General features: G+C 44.3%; 1 non-coding gene across 1 annotated transcript; it reads left to right on the forward strand.

Annotated features, from left to right (window-relative positions):
- The first annotated feature begins 12,727 nt into the window (after positions 1–12,727).
- Positions 12,728–12,819, forward strand: trnak-uuu (transfer RNA lysine (anticodon UUU)). The gene is given in 2 exon segments: positions 12,728–12,764; positions 12,784–12,819. It is a non-coding gene; the product is annotated as a tRNA-Lys (tRNA).
- Positions 12,820–18,253: the final 5,434 nt, after the last annotated feature.

Genomic DNA, 18,253 nt, shown 5'->3' on the forward strand with positions numbered 1-18,253 from the left:
TATTCTGTGCAACTTTGGTTTCCTTATCTAAGGAAGGATAGACTTGTCACAGAGGGAGTGCAACAGAGATTCACCAGACTAATCCCCTGGGATGGTGGGATTGTTGAAAGATGAGAGACTGCAGAAACTGGGCCTAAATTCTTGAGAGTTTTGAAGAATGAGAGGTGATCTCATTGAAACAGACAAAATTCTTACAGGGTGTGACAGGGTAGATATGGAAAGGATGTTTCCTCTGTCTAGTGAGTCTAGAACAAGGGGACACAGTCTCAGAATAAGGGCAGGCCATTTGAGACTGAGATGAGCAGGAATTTCTTTACTCAGAGGGTGGGAAATCTGTGGAATTCTTTATCCCCGAGGGCTGTGGAGGTTCAATCATTGAACATATTCAAGATAGAAATCGATAGATTTCTAAATACTAACAAGATCAAGGGATATGGAGATAGCAGGGAAAAATGGCGTAGAGGTAGATGATCAGTCACGATCTGTTTGAATATTGGAGCAGGCTCGATGGGCTGAATGGCCTAATGCCCCTATTTCCTATGATCCTATGAATCCCAATAATGTACATCAGACGTTAGACCAAGTCATGTATTACATACCAGTTCAAAAATCCCACAGAGATTAAGACTGAAAGATACAGTATCAATTCCATTACTACAAAATGAAGGACTTGGAGCTTGCAGACCAGCCCATGTATAAGATTGAAAGTTATATTTTCATTCACAATCGTTTTCACAGAGCTAAATATTAAATACCAATCCACAACTTACACAGGACTACCAAATACAACTTACAACTGTAAAATACAGTTAATCCATATTTTAAATTAAACACAAGGCAAATAAATATTGATCCATCAAGAGAGCGGGAAACAGTGAGAACAATGGAGCATAAAGAGCCCAGGAGAGGGAGCAAGAGTTCCCTCGGAGAGCAGGGAACAGCGAGAGCAGGCGTCAAAAAAGGCAAAGGAATACACAATTAATGGGAGAACACTGAACGGTGTAGAGGAAGTGAGGGACGTTGAAGTGAATGTCCACAGATCCCTGAAGGTCACAGTACAGGTCAATAAGGTGGTTCAGCAGGTATATGGAATCCTTTCCTTTATTAGCTGAGGTATCGAATATAAGGGTGATCTGGGTGTCCATGTCAATAAGTCACTGACAGCTCACATGCGGGTGCAGCAAGCAATTAGGAAGGCTAATAGTATGTTAGGCTTTATCACAAGAGGATTTGAGTACAGGAGTCTTGAATTCTTGCTTCAATTGTTAAGAACCTTGGTTAGACTGCACTTGGAGTACTGTGTGCAGTTTCAGTCCCCTTCCCTTAGGAAGGATATTATTGCCACAGAGGGAGTGCAACGAAGGTTCAACAGACTTGTTCCTGGGATGGTGGGACTGTCCTATGAAGAAAGATTGGGGAAACTGGGACTGTATTCTCTAGAGTTTTGAAGAATGAGAGGTGATAAGATGCAGCTAAGATGTTTTCCTTGGTTGGGGAGTCAAGAACCACGGGACGCAATTTCAAAATAAGGGGGAAGCCACTGAGGACAGAGATGAGGAGAAATGTTGTTACTCAGAGGGTTGTGAATCTTTGGAATTCTGTTACCCAGAGGGCTGTGGAAGCTCAGTCATTGAGTATGTTTAGAGCAGAGATTGACAGATTTCTAAATGCAAATGACATAAGGGAATATGAAGAAAGTGTGGGGAAAAGGGCATTGAAGTGGATGATCAGCCATGATCATATTGAATGGCGGGACAGACTTGATGGGCTGAATGGCCGACTCCTGCTCCTATGTTCCTAACTCCACATGATCGGTGAGGCACAGCCTCAGGCCGACTTGGTGGGCGGTGCAAACGGATATCACTGCTTCTGATCTTCACCAGAACAGAGAATGAGATGTCACATTGATCATCAAACAGACTGTGAGAGAATACACAGAATAAAACACATGGAGAGACACTGTGGAATAACAAATCGATTTGATTGGAATGTTGAATTTTGATTGGAATGATTAAAACAGCAGATTAAATTGGGATTCTCATCATTATATTGATCTGGGACAGAAAAGAGAAACTGATGGAAGAAAGAAGAAAAGAAAAAATGGAACAGTTCAGTTTTTTTCAGTTTTTTCACTCGCCCATCAAAGTTGGATTAAAAAAAGATGCAAATAACAGAGAATTTCACCAAAAAGGGAGATTAAATGCTTCTGAAACCTTGGATCGAAGGATGCCCCAACAGATCACCTGTTTAACTGTCTCCTCACTGGGGGATTTCAATCAATGAGCAATATTATTTTCAACTTTTCTTTTGTTAAATGAAACCACTACTGTCACTTGGAGTTAATATCCCTGTGTTCCAACTCCTGAATAATAAAATTGTGAGTTTCTTGATATTTTCAGGACAAAGTTCCTGCTGAAAGAACTAAGAACTCTTTTCTAATTTACACAATACTATATACACAGTCATCAAGCCTCCTAAACTAGCATCCTTGCTGCTGCTCTCTCTTCTCCCAAACCTCATCTCATGTGACTGTTACATCATCACTCTGACAGTGGGAGGGGTTGATCCCACTGTCTTCAGCATTAACCCATTACATCCTTATACTGCACTGTCTGTCCAAGAAAACGGGTGGAGGGAACTTGATTTATCGAAACAGTAACAGCTGCCAGTTGAAAATCAACTCAATCCCATCAGAGATGGGATTGTTCCTGACTGGCAAATATTCCAAACCTCAGATCAACCCTCCCTCTTGCGTCATGTCCCAGTCTCGGTTAAAAGCAACACATATCGACCTAAACACTCTGAAACATACAACGTGGTCACACTTTCCTTCAGTGAGATTAATGTCTAGCTGTTTTCCAGATTGAATGCAACTGTGAACAAATTTCTGTCAAAGGAGTTGCCTTTGGTGTATCAGCACTGAATTTCTGAAGGAGGAACAGCCATTCCAAATTCACATCCTTCACAAAGGCTGTATTTTTCTGTGACTGAAACTCAACATGTAATTTGAATTCTGAGTTGAAGTTCACAAGACACAGATGTAAACGTAGGTAAGGAAACTTCTAAAGCATGTTGCTACTGTGAATTAAGGCTCTGCTGGGAGTTGAATTCAAGATTTCTTGTTTGTTAGGTAGGTGTTTTAACCAATTAAGCTACAGAGCCAGAGCACAGATGTGTGTGCAATTGAAATCAGAGGAGGGCACTATTTATTCTCATCCCATTTCTCCACAGGTCACAACATATTTTACCTTTTCCCACTTACTGAAACAGTCAATCATATACTCTATTTTTCCCAGTACTGAGAATGAATGTTTTGGAAGAAAATACATACATTCAATTGTTTCTGAAAGGTTACAGAACACAACATGTGAGTAATATTCCCCATGGCTTTCTCAGCACTGATGGATTGTGAAGCGGGAGACCGCCAGAAGTCCCACTGAGCCGCACAGACCCTGAGCTGAGAATGAAATGAGATAAAGTTCAATCTTTCACAGCGAGATGCTGCAGAGAGTTAAGATTCCCGAATCAAAGTGAGACTTTCTCATACTGTTGTTGAATTTCATGTCAAACACTCCTTGTACTCTCTGCTAATGAAGCCTAAAAAAAGGGAAAAACAGAATGGCACTCAAACTCACAACCCTGAGATTAAAAGTCTCATGTTCGACTGACTGAACTGTCACTTCTACTCAGTCTCTTATTGGATGGATGCAACTGTATGCTCCAATGCAGGGGCGGCTTTCAAATCCTCCCATGGATCCACATGTCAGTCTGAGTGACATGTTGTAGCCTCAAGCAAAGGAAATCTGCTCACTTTCAAAACTATCAGTGAGTTGAAGCTGATTACGATCAACATCATCAGAGGTCAGAACTACCTGGTGAACGAAAATACCCTGAAGATGGATCCACAATTATTCAAACATATCAAAAAAGTGTAAAACAAGAAAATCGATGAGTTAATCCAAACCAAACAACAGAAACACAGAAGAATCCATTCCATACCAGATACTAGTCGTGTTGTTTTGCATCCAGCTCTCAGTTACTGCTCCACCTTCATACACACACTTGGTGATCTGTACATTTTGTTCATTTCAATTTTGTCGACAGGCTCTTTGAATCCAGTTCTCTGGTCGTCAAACAGGCTTCGTATGAAAGTCAATTCCGCTTTCTTTAAGGCTGCAACCAATCAATGACCTTCAACTAAAAACACAAATGAAAATGGGCTCCTCGGGCAGTTGAACCAGAGACCCCTCGCATGCTTGTCAATTGTACACCCAAAGCGAGAATCATGCCCCTAAACCAACAAGCCACTTACAGTATGTGTTTTTTTAGCTCCTGTGGAAAAGCTGTTCTTCCATGTTTTTTTCAGATCAAAGCAACATCCTGTAAATGCTGAAATCATAACAGAAAGTGTTGGAAATGTTCAGCAGCTCTGGCAGCATCTGTGGAGAGAGAAACACAGCTAACGTTTCAGGGTGTTCACCTTTTGTTTGAGGCATCCTTTCAGACTGCTTCTGTCTATCCAATCTCACTTTCTATTCTATCCACATTCGAACGATTCACTATGTAAATACATTTTTCATGAATTCCTCATTTCTTTTATGAATGACAATTTCATATTTCCAACCCTTGCTTCAGACACCACCACAAGTGGAATCATGTCTCCATCTACCCAATCAAACACCTTCACTATTTCCTCACATTGCAATGTTTCTTTAACCCTGACAGACTGTGGAGTTTCTGCTGCTTAATTGCCGTTCTTGTTTCCTGCCAGTAGATGTCACCTCACTCCAATACAGTGAAGTTTACAAATCTGAGAGAGACACAACAGGAAATAATTGTTCACATTATAGTGAATGTGTGGGATTTAGTAACACTAGGAGTGGAGACGAGTTATTATTGCATTTTGTCAAAACAAACATAACTTATAATGTTGTGTTAAATCCGTCACTCTGTTGTCTTGACTCTGCGAGTGACTTAGAGTCATCGAGTCATTGAGTCATTTGTGGTATAGAAGGAGGCCATTCGCCCCGTCGAGTCCTGGCCGGCTCTCCAGGGAGCGATCCAGTCAGTCCCACTCGTCTGCTCGATCCCCGTAGCCCTGTAAATTTATTTCCTTCAAGTGCCCATCCAAATTCCTTTTGTAATCATCGATTGTTTCCACTTCCTCCACCCTCATGGGCAGTGAGTTACAGATCATCACCAATCACTGTGTAAAAAGGTTCTTCCGCACATTCCCCCCGCATCTCTTGTCCAAAACCTTCAATCTGTGTCCCCTAGTCCTTGTACCAATAGTTAATGGGAACAACTTTTCCTTGCCAACTTATCTAAAACTGTCATAGCCTTATACACCTCTATCAATTCTCCCCTCAATCTCCTTTGATACAGGCAGAACAACCCTAGCTTTTCCAGCCTAACCTTGAAACTATAATCCTCTATTCCTGGAACCATTCTGGTAAATCTCCTCTGCATCCTCTCAAAGATCCGCACATTCTTTCTAAAGTGTGGTGAGCAGAACTGAACGCAACACTCCAATTGGGGCCAAACCAGAGCTTTATGAGTTTCAGCATAATTCCCCTGCTTTTGTACTCAATGCCTCTATTTATAAAGCCCAAGATCCCATCTACTTTGCTCACCACTCTCGCAATATGTCCTGCCAACTTCAAAGATTGATGGACATGCACCCAAGTCCCTCTACTCCTGCACATTCTTCACAACTGTAGCATTGCGTATCTATTGCCTCTCCCTATTCCTTCTGCTAAAATACATCACCTCACATCAGTCACTATTAAATTCCATCTGCCACTCGTCTGCCCATTCTGCTAGCCGATCACTGTCCTGTTGCGAGCAGTTCATATCATCCTCACTGTTTGCCACTCATCCAGGTTTGATGTTATCGGCATATTTTGAGATTCTACTCTATATTTCAAGATCCAAGTCATTTATCTGGAGCAAAAAAAGCAGTGGTTCTAGCACTTACCCCTGGGGAGCACCACTGTCGACTATCCTCCAGTCTGACAAAGAACCATTTACTACGACTCACTGTTTTCTATCCATAAGCCAATTTTCTATCAAATTGGACACTGATCCTCCTATTCCATGAACCTCAATTTTGTTAACCACCCTTTTATGTGATACCTTATCAAAAACTTTCATAAAATCCATATAAACAACATCCACTGCATTCCCTTCAACAACCTGCTCTGTTAGTTCATCAAAAAATGCAGTAAGATTAGTCAAGCATGAAACTTCCATTTCTCAATTCATGCTCGCTCTCCTTAATTAACTCAAACCTCTGCAAGTGACTGTTGATTTTTTCCCTGTTTATTGTTTCTAAAACCTTACCCACCACTACTGTTAATCTAACTGGCCTGTAGTTACCCGGACTGTCCTTACACCCTTTCTTGAATAAGGGTGCCATATTTGCCACTGTTAAATCCTCTGGCCCCTCCCCTGTTTCCAGGGAAGATTATAGCAAGCCCTTCCGTTATCTGCATCAGCATTTCCTTTTGCAACCTGGGATGTAAGACATCCGGACCTGGTGATTTACATACCCTAAACATAGCCAGTCTTTTTAGTACCTCCCTCTCTCAATCTGTATCCTATCCATTGCCTCTACTCTCTCCGCTTCGACTGATAGTTTGTCAGATTCCACTTCCTTAGTGATCACTGATACAAAGTACTCATTAAGTATATTAACATTGCCCAGCACCTCTCAGCAAACACTATCGTCTTTGTCCTTAATAAGGTCCCACTCCACCTCTTACTACCCACTTATTACTTATATACCGCTCAAGGACTTTTGGGTTGCCTTTCATGTTGACTGCCAGTCTCTTCTCATTGAAATAGAGGATAAGCTAAATATAGAAGATATAAATATTTCACATCCTTGGGTGAGGTGGAACTTTTTATGCCGTGGGTGGTGGAAGCAGAGACAATCAATGATTTGAAAAGGAAATTGGATGGATACTTGAAGGAAAGAAACTTGCAGGAGGAAGGGGACCGAGCTGGTGAGTGGAACTGACTAGATTGCTCCGGGGAGAGCCAGCATGGACGTGATAGGCCAAACGACCACCTTCTATGCTGCAAATGACTCTGTGTTGTTTCTCAAATCCAATCCACTGGTGCTTGTTAAATAATTTCAAAGCAAATTGTGCAACTGGAAAATCAGAACCAAAGCATGGGACGCATAAAGAATTGAAATTGCCTTTAGATCTTCAATCTAACACTCCCCCAACTGAGCTATTTCAGCCCCACATTGTTAATGTCTTTGTGTCTTTGTTTTGGAAGAAAATACATACATTCAATTGTTTCCGAAAGGTTACAGAACACAACATGTGAGTAATATTCCCCATTGCTTTCTCAGTACTGATGGATTGTGAAGTGGGAGACAGCCAGAAGTGCCACCGAGCTGCACTGACCCCGAGCTGAAAATGAAATGAGATAAAGTTCAATCATTCACAGCAGAGAGTTAAGAGTCCCGAATGAAAGTGAGACTTGCTCATACTGTTGTTGACTTTCATTTCAAACACTCCTTGTAATCTCTGCTAATGAATCCTAAAAAAAGGGAAAAACTAAATAGCACTCAAACTCACAACCCTGAGATTAAACGTCCCATGATCGACAGACTGAACTGTCACTTCTACTCTACCTCTGTTTGGATGGATGCAACTGTATGCTCCAATGCAAGGGCAGCTTTCAAATCCTCCCATGGGTCCACATGTCAGACTGAGTTACATGTTATAGACTCAAGCAAAGGAAATCTGCTCAGTTCCAAAACTATCAGCGAATTGAAGCTGATTACGATCAACATCATCAGAGGTCAGAACTACCTGGTGAAAGAAGACACCCTGAAGAAGGATCCACAATTATTCAAAGGCATCGACAAAGTGAAAAACAAGAAAATCCAAGTCAAACAGAAACACAGAAGAATTCCAATCCAAGCCAAACAGAAACACAGAAGAATTCCATTCCAGACCAGAACACAGTACTGTTGCTTTTGGAGCTAGGTCTCAGTTAATGCTAGAACATGGCTCCCTGCCTGACCCTAACCCGAAGGGTCCCGATGACATGTGTCGGGTTTGGGTCGCTCCTCCGGGTTCAGCATTTGGGTTCAGCATTCGGGCTCGGGTCAGGCCGGGCTGGGTCAGACACACTCGAACACTCTAAATGCCTTGTGTTATAATTGTGTTGGTGAAACACCGGAAACCGCAGATCTTTTGAAGTGTACTTCCGACTCTGCTTGGTATTTCAACTTCCTGTGTACTATTCAATAAACAGTTTTTGTGTACATTGTAGCAGAACTCAGCCCCAGGGACATAATTATCCAGTTAGCCCTTTCTTGCCCTTTCCTGATTCTAGGGGTGTTGAAGGCCTTTGCCATTTTAATCTTAATGAAATATTTACAATGTAATCAGTTGCTGCACTGTTGTGTAATAAGATGTTTTTAATGAGTTCTATTTTTCACTGACACAAATTTAACCTTTTTATGTTTTGGTTTATTTTTTGGTTTTCCTTCGTGCTTTGTATTCTTGGTGACAAAATCATTTGAACAGCTTCAATCTGCATTAATAGCAACTTCAACCTTTTCTTTAATTGCACAGTTTGCAAATGAATTGACTGCATCCCGTTAGGGGTTGGCAAGACGTCTTGTGCCTGCCTCAAAACATATTGTATTGAATAAAGATTGTAAAGCAAAGGAGGCTTGTAATGCAAATTAAGAGATTTAAAGGGGAAAGACAATGAATTATGCTCTGAATTTGGAATATATTTAATCAATTAAGTGTCAGACTTGATAAATCGCTGCTTTTAGTTTAATGTGGCCTCAGTGTTTATGGATAATTAATGAAATTAAGAGGCATGTTTTATATACAAAGCTCGGCATTAGTACTTAATAGTTGATATATAATTTTGAATATATTTTAATTTCTTTATTCATTTGACACTGCTAAATACGAAGCAGTCTTAAATAAGATAATTTTTTTTTTGTAAAATCTGACTTACCAGATTAAAATATTAAATCAAGGGAGGCCTGGACTCAAGATCCAGTGACAGCCAGGACGTCAAGGTGGGAAACACTCTGCACTAGTCTGCAGTGAGCGATTCCATCGAAGGTAGAGCACAATCTCTTTAATATAAGAATGTATATTTTATAATAATTAATCACTCAAGACCTTACTGGTCTCTGCATCTCAGCTGCTCTCTTGATAAACTTGCAGCAAGTATTTCAGCCTGTAAAGCAGGAGTCTAGGGAATGTATAATGATATTTTCTAGCCTTCGGGCAATATTTTAATCAATACAGTGTGGGACAACCTGTCTGGGCACAACTCCATGAGTTTCTCTTTAACTAATGACCTAACAATCACTAACTTCTATGGTAACAATCTTCAGCTCATCACCTCCGGTACGTAGCTCGAATCTTAATGTACATTGAAACAACCTTTCAAGTCCAGTTACAGTTTTTGTTGCTTATCTGCACAAGTGAAAAAGTGAAAAAGGGAAGCAAGTTTAACTGAACATTCTGGTGGTCGGTTCGGGCACGGGAAAAAAATGAAAGGACTCGGACCAGGTGGGATGTGGCGCTGTCAAGTTTGGGTCAGGTTTCATTTGCAGACCTGAGCACGCCTTTAGTTACTGCTGCAACTTTATTTTCCCACTTGACGATTTGCATATTTTGTTCATTTCAATGTTGTCGACAAGCTCTTTGAACCCAGTTCCCCGGCCCTCAAGCAGGCTCAGTATGGAAATCGATTCCGCTTTCTGGAAGGCTGAAACCAATCGATGACTTTCAACTAAAAATAGCAACAGAGAAAGGGTCATTTAGGATTCGAACTCAGGAACTCTCACACGTTAATTATTTATACACCCAAAGCAAGAATCATACCCCTAAACCAATGAGCCGCTGCCGGTGAAGTTTATTTTCCCTCCTGTGGAATTTCACTGGCACCCACAGCCGATCATCCATTTTTTTCTGATCAAAGCAACATCCTGCAAAGCTGAAATAAAAACAGAAAGTGCAGGAAATGCTCAGCACCTCGGGCAGCATCTGTGGAGAGAGAAACAGAGTTAACATTTCAGGGTTTTCACCTTTTGTTTGAGCCATCTTTTCAGACTGCTTCTGTCCATCCAATCTCACTTTTTATTCTATCCACATTCAAAAGGTGGTGCAGTGGTGAGCACTGCAATCTCACAACTCCAATGACCCAGGTTTAGTTCTGAGTACTGCTTGTGTGGAGTTTGCAAGTGGTACTTTATCAAATAAACAACACCCACTGCATTCCCTTCATCAACTTTCTCAGATAGTTTATCACAAAATGCAGTTAGATTTGTCAAGCATGAACTTCCACTTATAAATCCATGCCCACTCTCCTTAATTAACTCAAACCTCTCCAAATGACTTGATTTTTTTCCCTGACCTGTTGGTCTCGTGCTGACAGCAAGCTCACCATAGAGCATGTATTTGGCAATGTGACCGTCATTCATTTGACCCAGTCAACAGAGCCACCACTGACTCAAGAGGGCAAACATGCTGCGGATCCCTGCACGCTGGTGTACTTCCGCATTGGGCACTCTGTCCTGCCAGGAGATGCCCAATATCCATCTGAGGCAGTGGAGGTGGAAGCTGTTCAGCTGCTTTTCTTGGCTTGCATAAGTTGTTGATGCTTCTCTGCGATAAAGGAGGGTGCTGAGAACACAAGCCGAGTACACGTGGAGCTTTGTATTTATGGTCAGTTTGCTGTCGGTTTACACTTGTATTCTCAACTTTGACATGACAGCTGCAGAATTGGAAATCCTGGTGCTGATTTCAGTATCAAGGGACAGATTTCTGGTGATTGTTGATCCAAGGTATGTGAAGCTGTTGACAACCTCCAAAGTGATGTTGTCGATGTTGATGGAAGGTGGAGTCTCGACATCCTGGCGCATAATTTTCATCTTCCTGAGGCTGATCGTCAGTCCAAACTCCTTGCAGGCCAGGGAAAACCGATATACAAGCTGCTGTAAGTGAACTTCATTATGGGATGTCAGCACAGCGTCATCAGCAAACAGCAACTCACAGACTAGGAATTTACCCACTTTGGTCTTGGCGCACAGTCTTGCCAAGTTGAACAGCTTGTCGTCAGCTCTGATGTGCAGGTGCACTCGCCCATCTGAGTACAGAAAGCGTACAATAGCAGCATGGAGAAGAATACGCCAATTATAAAGGATGTGATAAGTAGACAGTTAGAAAATAATGATTTGATTGGGCAGAGTCAACATAGATTTATGAAAAGAAAAACAGGTTTGAAAAACCTGTTGAGTTTTTTGAGGATGTTACCTGTAGAACAGATAAAGGAGAACCTGTGGATGTGTGGTATTTGCATTTTCCTTTGGTAAGGTCCCACACAGGAGGTCAGTAAACAAAGTTAGAGCATGTAGGATTGGGGATAATATACTGGTATGGATTGAGAATTGGTTAACAGACCGAAAACAGAGAGCAGGAATAACGGGTCCTTCTCAGGATGGCAGGCTGTTACTATTGGGGTACTGCAAGGATCAGTGTTGGAGCCACAGCTGTTAACAACCGAAATAAATGATTTGGATGTGGGGATTAAATGTAATATTTCCAAGTTTGCAGATGACACAAAGCTCGGTGAAGTGTGAGTTGTGAGGAGGATGTAGAGAGGCTTCCAGGGGACCTGGAGCAGCTCAGTGAATGGGCAAGAACATGGAATATAATGTGAATAAGTGTGAAGTTATCCACTTTGGTAGAATAAACAGAAAGACAGAGTATGTCTTAAATGGTGAGAGGTCGGGAAGTGTTGATGTCCAAAGGGACCTGGGTGTCCTTGTTCCTGAGACACTAAAAGCTCTTGTGCAGGTGCAGCAATCAATTAGGAAGGCAAATAGTATGTTGGCTTTCACACGAGGGGTCATGAGTGCAGGAGTAAAGATGTCTTGTTGCAATTGTATAGAGCCTTGGTGAAACCGCGCTGGAGTATTGTGAATAGTTTGGTTTCCTCATCTCAGGAAGGATATACTTGCCATAGAGGGAGTGAAACAGAGGGTCACCAGACTAATCCCTGGGATGGTGGGATTGCCTCATGAGGAAACTGGGCCTGTATTCCTTAAACTGTCGAAGAATGAGAGGTGATCTCATTGAAACTGACAAAATTCTTACAGGGCGTGATAGTGTGGGTGTCGACAGGATGTTTGCCCTGGTTGGTGAGTCTAAGACCAGGGGACATAGACTCAGAATAAGGAGTAGGCCATTTAAAACTGAGATAGGGTTGAATTTCTACACTCAGACGGTGGTGAGTCATTGGAGTTCTGTACCCCAGAGAGCTGTGGCAGCTCAATCATTGAGCATGTTCAAGACAGAAATTGATAGAAATCTTGATACTCATGACATCAAGGGATATGGGGATAGCAGGGGAAAGGGGCATTGAGGTAGATAATCAGCCATGATCTAATTGAATGGTAGAGCAGGCTCAACGGGCTGAATGGCCTCCTCCGATGTTCCTCTGTTCCTAAGAGAGTTGGCACCAGCGCGCAGCCCTGCTTTACCCCACTGCTGATCTTGAAAGTGTGTGATGTTGCTCCATTGTAACTGATGGAACTGTGCATGTTCTCGTGGAAAGAAGAAATGACGCCCAAGTGTTCAGGAGGGCAGGCAATGTTCCATCGCAGTTTGAAGAATCCGTCTCTGCTAACAAGATCAAAGGCCTTGGTGATGTCGTCCAGCACATGTATGCCTCTGTGGTGCAATGGATAGCGTGTTGGACTTTTAAATAATGATTTTAAAAAATATTCAAAGGTTGTGGGTTCAAATCCCACCAGAGTCAGATTTTGGACCAGAGACAGAGGAACACGACGGAACAGAGAGTTCAGAAATGCGTCAAAAGCACAGACTCTGAGACAGAGCAAGAGAGAGAGAAGCACAGCAAGAGTGACATCACAATGGAGAGTGAGAGCAGGGAAACAGAGAGCTGCTGGGGTGAGTTTGCAGGATTTGGTTCTTGCTTCGGTGCAGTGGAAGGAGCTGTTTGGTGAGGATCTGGTAAGCTGTGACATCACAGGCAGGCAGGTAGTTGATTGGTTTGGAAGAAGCTACCTGTTTGATGAGTATCTGGTAAGTGATTAAGTTCCATTTTAGTCCTAACGTTTAAAATAGTAAACAAACTAGTAGTAAGCTTAATAAAATAGACAGTAAAATAAATAATTGAATCAAATATTTAAGTAGTTAATTGAAACACGTTAAGGATGACAGGACAGGTGATGTGTCACAGCTGCAGCATGTGGGAGTTCCTGGATGCCAGTGTGATCCAGGGCAAACACGGCTGCAGTAAGTGTTTGCGGCTCAAAGAGGGAGAAAAAAGGAATGTAGTGGTAGTAGGGGACAGTATAGTAAGGTGGATTGATTCTGTTCTCTGCAGCAAAGAGCAAGCGTCCAGACGGCTGTGTTGCCTGCCGGTGTTAGGATTAAGGACATCTGCTCAGGGCTGGAGTGAAACATACAATGGGAGGGGGAGGATCCAGTCATCGTGGTCCATGTCGGTACCAACGACATAGGCAGGACAAGGATAGAGGTTCTGCAAAGTCAGTATGAGGAACTAGGCAGCAAATTAAGAAGCAGAACCTCAAAGGTAATCATCTCTGGATTATTACCTGAGCCATGTGCAAATTGGCAGAGGACAAATAAGATTAGAGAAATTTATGCACAGCTCAAAGACTGGTGTGGTAGTAGTGGGTTCTGGTTCGTGGGGCATTGGCACCAGTACTGGGGAAAGAGGTGGCTGTCCCGTTGGGACGGTCTGCACCTGAACCGTGCTGGGACCGGTGTTCTAGCGAACCACATAACTAGGGAAGTAGAGACAGTTTTAAACTGAATAGTGGGGGCAAGGAATCAAATTTGGGAAGATATGGTGAATCAAGGAGTAGAGACAAGGCAAGAGAGAAAGGTATAAATATGGGAAATGATAAAGAGACTGTGACAGGAAGGGACAGAATGTACAAATCAAAGAGTAAATCAACAAATAAGGCGAGAGGTGACAAAAATAATAAAAGGACAAAACTAAATGCTCTGTATCTGAATGCATGGAGCATTCAAAACAAAACAAATGAACTGACAGCACAAATAGAATAAATAAGTACGATCTGATAGTCATTACAGAGACATGGCTGCAGGGCGACATAGATTGGGATGTGAATATTGGAGGTTACATGGCATTTTGGAAGGACAGGAAGCAAGGAAAAGGTGGCGGGGTAGCTCTGTTAATTAATGATGGTATTAGCGCAATAGAGAGGGATGACCTGAGTTCTGGAGATCACGATGTCGAAGCAGTTTGGGCAGAGATGAGAAATCATAAAGGCAAGAAGTCACTTGTGGGAGCGGTGTACAGGCCACCTAACATTAACCACACTGTCGGATGGGGTAGAAAGGAAGAAATAATGGCAGCTTTTCAGAAATGTACAGTGATAATTATCGGGGGTTTTAATCGACATATAGACTGGAAAATTCAGATGGGCAGAGGTAGCCTAGATGAGGAGTACATAGAATGTTTTTGGGATAATTTCTTGGAATAATACATTCTGGAGCCAACCAGAGAGCAGGCTATACTAGACCTGGCATTGTGCAACGAGATAGGGTTAATTAATGATCTCATAGTTAAGGTGCCTCTAGGTAGTAGCAATCATAATATGATTGAATTTTACATTCAGTTTGAGGGAGAGAAGAGTGGGTCCCAGACTAGTATTTTAAACATAAATAAGGGCCTTTTGGCTAAGATCAAGTGTAGTATCTGTTCTTATCAGTGCTTATTTGGAAGAGAAGAAACCATGATCAGTGGCTTTTGATCCTGGGTAGGTTTTGAGTAAAATGGCTATAACCAATCTTTGCGCTTGAGGCCAGGGAGTGCGGAACACCGTTCGGGTGGTGGTGAAGGACAAGGAAGGAGATGCACTGGTCGATCGCACCTTCTTCATCAAGAAAATTCTCATCGATTGCTGTGGATTTCAAGCTTCGGACATCTTCTGCCTGCAGGATTTCCCCAGCAGTGGGTATTTCGACGTGACGTTCAAGAATGTGGCGGGATGCATCAAGTTCCTGAAGGCATTCAAGGAGAAAGGGGACCGGGCGCCGTTGTCGATCCTCACAGTGGAGGCACTCTTCACAACGTGACCGGGTGGTGACGATTCACCTCTACAACCCCCATGTTCCGGTGGTGGATGTACTCACCTTTCTCGCCAGGTACGTCGAGGTGGCCGGCAGCAGCACTGATGTCAAGGACCCCTTTGGGATTTGGACCAGCAAGCGGCAGGTCAAGGTGACCTTGAAGGTCGATGCCAGTGAAGCCATCATCCATCCTCCCTCCAGCGTCGCTATCGGGGGAAGTCGAGGCTTCTTGGTCTACGCTGGGCAGCCCAGATTTTGCTGCACCTGTGGCAAATCTGGTCACGTGGCAGCTAACTGCAGCACGGTTGTTTGTAAGAACTGCAAGGAGGAAGGCCATCAGACCAAGGACTGTAAGCAGACTAAGTGTTGCAATTTGTGCGGTGTGGCAGGCCATCTCTACAAAACCTGCCCCAAACGCTGCCTCAGTTATGCTCAGGCGGCAAGGTCCAAGGAAAGGCCGGGAGAAGATTCAACGAAGGCGTCCGGTGCTGGAAAGGAGACAAGCAACCTTCTCTGCATTGAGGAACTTCTACCTGAGAAGGAGAAGAAAGGGGAGGCAGCTGAAACCAGCGACCCAGCACCTACCTTGCACCCGTAAACCCCTCCTCCACAGACAGAATCAATGGAGGAGGAGGCAGCAGATGGACAAACCGGTCAGTGGCAAGTGGTACAAAGGAAAACCACAAAGAAAAGACCTCCAAAAGCGGAATAGGCCACCACCCAAACCAGTGGCAAGAGGAGACTACCATCTGAGACAGACTACAACAGCTCCTCTTCACTGGATGAGGAAGTGCTGGAACGACGGCCCCTTCAAAGGAAGCGGCAGAACTCCAAGGAGCTGGAAGATAAAGCCCCCCAGCCCCCGGACACAGGAGGCTGTGATGGGCCTGGCGAGCCCCAACACCAAAGCGCCAAACCTAACGACATGGCCAGCGCATCCCAGCTCCGGGACACCGGGAGCAAAGACACGTCTGGCGCACCTCAGCTCCGGGATACCGGGAGCAAAGACACGGCTGGCGCACCTCAGCTCTGGGAAGCCGGGAGCAGTGATGTTTTCGAGGAGGAACAAAGGGGAACAGCAGAGAACAAACCAATACTTGCTACCTACAAGACCGCCCCCCCCCCCGTTGTCACCCCAGCGGAACAAATGTGAAACAGCTTGCGTACACTATGGGTATGCAGGAACATCCCGAAGGACTGGGACTAGCTAGGACAAATGGTATGGGAAGCAACAACCAACTTTTAAAAAATGGGTATAAGAATTGCTTCCAGTAACATGCACAGCATTAAATCCACTGCGCGATGTGTTTCAACCTTGGATTACCTTGCCAAGGTCAAAGCCGACCGACTGTTTCTGCACGAGTGTGGAATACCACACCTCAGCACCTACAGGCAGTGGTCGCGATGGTGGTCCCACGGGCCATCGATCTGGTCGGGGGGTAATGACTGCCGTTCCTCCAGCCTGGGTATTCTGCTGCGGGGAGGTAACTTCACCATCTCCGAAGTTAAGGAGGTGGTGGGCGGCCGCCTCCTCGTAGCAGATGTAATCTACAACAACGCTCCGCTCCGGTTGATCAACGTGTACGCCCCGGTACAATGCAACGAGCAGCTGACCGTCTTCCAGCAGCGCCCACTACTGCTGGCGACATCCAGGCCGGTCATCCTAGGCGGTGACTTCAACTGCAGCATTGATGCAGCTGGACGATCCGGCAGAGACGACAGCAAACTGGACGCTACGTCCAGATTCCTAATAGAAACAGTTAAAGATGCCAAACTGCACGACGTCTTCAGCAAACCTACAGACGGAGCACAGCACAGATACACCTGGTCAAGATCGGACCGGTCTGCCCGTTCCAGCATTGACTTCCTGTTTGTGTCCCGCACTGTCATGGTCGGATCCACCGACGTCAAGCCGGTGTTCTTCTCCAAGCATTGCCTCTTACTGGCTGACTTTCACTTACAGGATGACCAGTGGGTTGGCAGAGGGACGTGGAAGCTCAATGCTACACTGTTAACCCCAGAGAACGTTGAGGAACTCAAAAGGGATTACAAAGGTTGGAGGACCGTGAAACCCCTCCTGAGTCTCCAGTTCACTGGTGGGAAGCGATCAAGGAGAACAGCAAGAGGTTCTTCATCCACAAAGGTGTTCAGAGGGTGAGAGAGAGAGAGAGGAAAATGTCCCGACTCCAGAAAAGTATGCAAAATCTGCTCTGGCTGCAGTCAATGGGGGGCGAGGTCAAGGAGGACCTCCAAGAGGTGAAGAGCCAGCAGGCCTCGCTCTTTGCCAAGGAGGCCTCCAAGATCATCTTCGGGTCCAGAGTCCGCTCCATTGAGCAGGATGAGATGTGCCCGTGTTACTTCTTCCAAAAGGTACACAGAGAGAGCTCTGTGATCAGCAGCCTGAAGGAAGAAGATGGCTCGGTGACGGCGTCGCAGTACGAGATACTAAGGATCAGCAAATCCTTTTATGCTGGGCTGTATGACGCGAAGCCCACAGACAGCAGAGCCTCCCAGTCCTTCCTGTCATCTATCACAGAGGTCTTAGATAACAGCAGGAGGGAGAGACTGGACAAGCCGCAAACTCTGGACGAGCTGACAAAGGCCGTCGGATCCTTCAAGACAAGTAAAACTCCCAGAAGCGACGGCTTACCGGTTGAGTTGTATTCGGCCCTGTGGGACTGGGTCAGCCCGGACCTGCTGGAAGTATACGAGAGTATGCTCCTGGCCCGCAGCATGCCAGACTCCATGAGGAAAGACATCATCACCCTCATCTACAAGCGGAAGGGGGAGAGGGCAGAAATGAGAAATTGGCGGCCCATCTCACTGCTTAATGTTGACTACAAGATTCTGTACAAAGTCATAGCCAGTCGATTCAAGTCTGCTCTGGAGTTGGTGATCCACCCTGATCAGACCTGTACTGTACCAGGCAGGAAGATCTCTGATAGTATCGTGCTACTCAGGGATACGATCGCCTATGTACGGGACAGGAGGGTGGACACCTGCCTCATCAGCCTGGACCAGGAGAAGGCTTTTGACAGGATATTGCACACATACATGATGGACGTGCTTTCCAAAATGGGGTTTGGGGAGGGAATCTGCAATTG

This window comes from Heterodontus francisci, unplaced genomic scaffold, assembly GCF_036365525.1.
Source record: "Heterodontus francisci isolate sHetFra1 unplaced genomic scaffold, sHetFra1.hap1 HAP1_SCAFFOLD_43, whole genome shotgun sequence".
Taxonomy (NCBI): Eukaryota; Metazoa; Chordata; class Chondrichthyes; order Heterodontiformes; family Heterodontidae; genus Heterodontus; species Heterodontus francisci.